Raw genomic sequence first — 6,411 nt, 5'->3', positions numbered from 1 at the left:
CTAATATATATATATATATACCTTTATTACCTTAAAACACAATTGATTTCATTCTCTATTTGCCCCTATTCATGTTTGACCTTATCAAATGCTATTTTTACAAATATGAAGAAAAATCTCGGTTCTTGTACATTCTCACGATTTTATTACCATTCTACTTCCTTTTTGTTTTGTCATATATCCTGATTAATTCCTGTTTTATATATCCAAAGTTTTTCAACAATATTTTTTGTTTCCTATGGTGGCATTGCTCTGGTCTCGTTGCCTTTAGTAAACACTACAAAACAGTTCATGTAATCTGATAAATAGCCAGTCAGAAATACCGTGATAGATATTATATATCATAACTGTAAAATCTCGAGCACATATCATAACTGATTATGTAATTGCCCTAATAAGTGATAAGCGACTTTCCTCTATATTTTCTTTTCTTTTTTAATTTTTACTGTAATGCTGGACGAAGTTTGGAAGATTTCAACCTGGGATCATCTGCTTACTTTGATTTCACCTAACGAACATGACAATTGTCAAGTACAACTAGATAAATTTTGATGAAAAAAGAAATTTGTACGTGGTGGTTATCTGAAAAATCTCCCACTACTTTTAACTTCTCTCCAGGTTATGCTAGTGTCATCTAAGATTGATAAGCTGTGTCATGAGCTTAGTTTTCGACTATTTGTAGAGTATGAACTTAAAATGTGTTTGAACTTGTGAAACAACAGAATACGGAATGTTACTCTGTCCAAAAATATACTGTTGTCATTTTTGGACTATGAAAATTCTTTAAAATATAAATAGAAATTTCAGTATTTCTTCTGAGTATAGCACATTCTAAAATCATACTTTACCGATTGGTTTGACATGATTTGGTACAATGGGAGGTGCCGATGGTTTAACAAACAAAAAATTTGTGTGCCAAGGGCCTTTTGTCAATCTTAATTTCGATCTAGATTTGGCGGATGTCTCATTTGTTTGGTTTTTCTTTCTTATTGTTTCTTAATCTGACATTGCCGTTCACTTTCATAATTCCATATTATTACCATTATTCTGTAACATTACAAAGGCTTTATACTTCAGTGCACTTTCTGTGCCATGAGCCTAAGACATGACCATGGACAGCCCAGATTAATCAATACAATTACTACTGATGACTACTAGACTTAAGAGCTTCAATGTTGCAGATTTTGTGTGTACAGCGATCCATGCAACTTCTCATCTTCAATTTATCTGCCATCAGACACAGAATTAGTCTATACCAGTTTATTGAGAGAGAGAGAGAGAGAGACGTGATCGACGTACCATTGCTATATTTGAGACACTGGGCTGACAAACAACCAAGTTTGCAGTAATACTGTTGATGTTGATGCCCTATAGGAATCTGAGCTTGGTTAGGGCATTGTCGTATGCATCTATAGAAACATATGTCGTTGTATCCACATTTATAAGCGCATAACTGGATACATTTCTCATCTGTTGCTTTTCCAGAACTGATGAATAGAATCACCATCATCAGCACCACACAGAGACTCCTCAACTCCATCTTTGATTTTTCTTAATATTTGATAGTAGTTAAAATGAGTTATATCTCTCTGGATATACCTAGCTTCATGGCACGATTGAAATTAGATAGTTTGGTGGTGCGTGTAAAATGAGATTTGGTAGATAATATCTTAACTCATAAAATCTCAGTATGATACTTCTTAATTATTGCAAAGTGATTTTCAACCAATTCTCTTCTTTTTGTTTCCATTTTTAAGAGTTAAGATAGATTTCGTATGAATCCAGAAATCTGAACTACAAAATGCCAGGTTTCCTAGCTAGCTAGCTAGTTAAGTGTATAGGTTGTCATGCATCAAAATTAAGTCGCTATTTTTTCCGTTCTACACCAATGACACATTATAATAGACAAGATTTGGCTATGTTATCAGTTTATTGAACATTGTGATGTAAATAAATTAGTCAAGGACTTGGAGTTTTGGAATTCATAAACAAACGTCTCTAATCTTATAGTAACAACATTAAGTTAAATCAAGCAGGTAGTTTAAACATTCCAGGCCTTAATTTTATTCAAGCATAATCTTATTCCGTACATTGACATCATAGAAATGTCCCATGAACAACGCCTACATGGGTACATATATAACTACTCGAAACTAGGACTAGGACTAGGACTAGGAGATTTGATGTTGCAGCGTGTTTCGCAGTGATGCACACATTTTCCCATTTTCTTTTTATCTGCAATGAGAAAGTAACATTCAGAACACTGTTACGATATCATATAGAGATTAGAGAGTGAAGGAAAATATACCATCGCGATATTTTTGACAGTGATGTAAGCAACCAATGCAATATTGGTGATGATGGTGATGGCCCTTAGACGTTTCATCTACCACCAGCTCCGGCGGGCACTGACTGCGACAATTTTTGACGCATATTGGGTTAGGGCAACCCTTAAGGCAGTGGCAACTCTTAAGGCAGTTCCCAACACAATCATCAGCGGCCATTGCAGTTCCAGTGATTAGCAGAATCATCACCACCACCAAAGAGACACATTTGAACTCCATTTCTGAAATTCCTATAAAACAAATTAACCCTTTTGTTTTGATGAAACCACTGAAACACTCTACAGTGAACCTTGAATGACCAAACCAAGACTCTATCACTCATTTTATAGGTCACATTGTGCAAACATTTAAGCTAGGTGCATGAACTGTGATCTAGCTAGAAACGTCTTATTCATAACAAAGGAAATCAAGCGGTGTAAATTGGGCAATTATGTGTGTAAGTAAGGAAATAAAAATATTTAATTCTAATTTCACGTAATATATGCATATTTCTTGCCAAATCATAATATCGAATAACCTAAATTTGAAGGGGTGAATCAATGACATTAATGAATTTTATCAGGTAATGAAAACAAATGTTATGTATTAATAGCCATTAATTATGTATTGATTTACTTTAGTTTAATTATCATTTTTCAACGATATTTTTTGTTTCCTCTGGTGGCATATATTGCTCAGTTCTGGTTGCCTTTAGTAAACTACAAAACAGTTCAAAGTTTCAAAATACTGCTCTAATGATAACTTTATTTACTTTGTCACAACAGTGACATAATGAAAAGATCAGTTGACATGTAACACGATTACATATCCTAATATCCAATAATGTAGCTTTCCTTTTATGTTGTTGCCGGAAGGTGAACATGACAACACTTAGCTTAATCATACCATTAGGAGGTTGCGACCATTTGACCAAGCAAAAAACACGCCTCCTACCTAAAGCAGATAAGACACACGAGGTGCATAGACCGGGACCAAGCCCATAGCATCCTACCAAAAGAATGTAGGTTATTGTCGGCATAAAAGAGTAATTAGCTAGCAATAAAACGCAAAATAGTGGAAAATAAACATAAAAATAGAAAAAGTCTTGGGCCCAGTAAACCCAAGCCCAGACCCAAAGCTTATTGACCCCGGGCCCAATTAACAGAACACATCAGACCTTGTGCCACCCTCCAGCCACTGCTTCAGGCACCGTCGCACCACCACCACTAGCACCTTTACCCACCCTCTGTCGGCCAACGCATCCCTTCCTCATCCCATTAGACCCAAAATTAACATCCAAATCGGGTCGGCACCAACCGATCCGATCTAGTGCCTTTCGACGAAACCGTCCCCCAACCACCACCCTCAGATGATCTTCGGTCTTGGCATACGACCAAAAGCGTCGCCTAGGGTTTTGGGCAGTCTCTCTCGCTCTCAACCAGTTAGATAGTTTTAAATCTAGATTTGGTAGATATTATCATAACTCATTAAATAATACTTCCTAATTATTGCAAAGTGATTTTCAACCAATTCTTTTCTTTTTGTTTCCCTTTTGAAGAGTTAAGATAGATTTCGTCTTGAATCCAAAAATCAGAACTACAATTTTTTCTATTCTACACCAATGACAAATTATAAGAGACAAGATTTGGCTATGTGATCATTAGATTGAATATTGTGATGTAAATAATTGAAGTAATAAACTGTTGAGGGACCTTTTTTTCTTTTTTTTTAGAATCAAATTGTTAAGGGACTTGGAGTTTTGGATTTCAGAGTCTCTAATCTTATAGTAACAACATTAAGCTATATCAAAGACGTACGATAAAAATTTCAGATCTTATTTTTATTCAAGTATGATCATATTTCATACATTAACATCATAAAAATGTCCCATGAACAAACCTACATGGGTACATATATAACTACTCGAAACTAGGACTAGGACTAGGACTGAGATCACTAGGACTAGAAATAGGACCAAGACTAGGACTAGGAGCTTTGATGTTGCAGTGTGTTTCGCAGTGATGGATACATTTTCCCATTTTCTTCTTATCTGCAATGAAAAAGTAACATTCAGATCGAATACTAATAAAAATGAGACAATATAGAGAGATTAGAGAGTGAACGAAATTCAGAAAAATATACCATCGCGATATTTTTCACAGTGATGTAAGCAACCAATGCAATATTGGTGATGACGGTTATGGCCTTTAGAATTTTCATCTACCACCAGCTCCGACGGGCACCGAATGCGACAAACTTCGGAGCATGATATTTCTATTGCGATATTGCATACTTTAGTAAGGCAGTTCAGCAAACAATCATCGGCGGCCATTGCAGTTCCGGTGATCAGCAGGATCATCATCACCACCAAAGAGACACGTTTGAACTCCATTTCTGAAATTTCTATTATGAACAAATGAACTCTTTTGTTTTGATGAAACTACTACTATATGTTTCTGCAGTACACCTTGAATGAACAAACCAAGACTCTAGCATGCAATTTATAGGTCTCATTGTGCAACCGTTTAGCTAGGGGCATGAATTGTGATCTAGAAACGTCTTATTCATAACACAAAAAATCAAGCGTTGTAAATTGGGCAGTGATGGTGGAGTTAATCAGGCCTAAAATCTGTGGCATTAATATATAATCTTATGTTTCATGTCATGTAAGTAAAAATATTTGAGAGAGAGAGAGAGAGAGAGAGAGGGGTACCATTGATATATTTGAGACACTGGCTTGAAGAGCAGCCAAGTTCGCAGTAGTAATGAGAATCCAGAGGTGCCTGAGGTTGTTTCAGGCAATCTTGTATGCATTGCAAGAAGCATAAATCTTCTCCTTTTGGGCATTTATCAGCGCAATCAAATTTACATTTCTTCGCATCCGCATTTGGATTGAATGCTTCGTATCAGCATTTGCAGCATGGATGAGTATAATCACAATCATCATTGCCACAGATCTGTGAACTCTATAATCACAATCTCTAGAGAAGCTCTTGAACTCGATCTTAATTTGGTCGAACTTCGTTAAAATCTAGTAGTAAATATGTTTCAGCTTCTGAAGCTTTGCTGAGAATACTACGTACACTTCTCAGATACACTTGACCAAATCAGGGACCCAAGAACACACCTTCTATAGTTGACATTATCATTGATCATAGGTATGTAAAATCAGATATATATGGACATATTATCACAACTCAGAGAATCCGAGTACTATAAATCTGATTATGTAATTACCCTAATTAGTGAAAAGCGACTTTCCTCTAGATTTTTCTTTTCTTTGAATCTCTAGTGTAATGGTGGACGAATGTTGTCATAACTCGGAAGATTCCAACCTGTATCAAACGTTTGCTGGTCATTGGCTGCTTATGTCATATAAATCCAACGAGGATCATCTGCTTATTACTTTGATCTCACACATGTCATGATCGAGCTTGATTAGTATTCGACTATTCGTACAGTATTAACTAAAATATGTTTGAACTTGTGAATACCGAACGTTATTTTGTCCAAAAATATACTTCTATCACTTTTCAACTATGTATTTTAAAAAATTAAATAAAAAATACAAATAGTTAGAGATTTCGGTACTTCGTCGAGTATAGCACATTCTAAAATCATACATTACCAATGATTTGCAATTGGCACATTGGGTGGCACCGATAGTTTAACACAATTACAATAAAATTGTATGCCAAGGGTAAGATCGATCTTAATTCGGATCAAGATTTGGCGGATGTAATATGTCTTGTTTTTCTTTCTTATTTTTTCTTAATCTTACGCTCCCGTTCGCCCTCATACTGTAATTCCACATATATTATTACCATTATTCTGTCGCGTTACAAAAGCTTTATACTTCAGTTCACTTTATGCGTGCCATGAGCCTATGACATGGCCATGGACATCCCAGATTAATCGATACATTTACTACTGATGAGTACTTGAAGTAAGAGCATCAATGTTGCAGATTTTGTGCGTACAGCGATCCATGCAACTCCTCATCTTCAATTGATCTGCTATCAAATACAAAATTATGTTTACCAGTTAATCGAGAGAGAGAGAGAGAGAGAGAGAGAGAGAGAGAGAG

This window comes from Fragaria vesca, linkage group LG5 (genome assembly GCF_000184155.1).
Source record: "Fragaria vesca subsp. vesca linkage group LG5, FraVesHawaii_1.0, whole genome shotgun sequence".
Taxonomy (NCBI): Eukaryota; Viridiplantae; Streptophyta; class Magnoliopsida; order Rosales; family Rosaceae; genus Fragaria; species Fragaria vesca.
Note: the sequence above shows the minus strand (reverse complement) of the source record.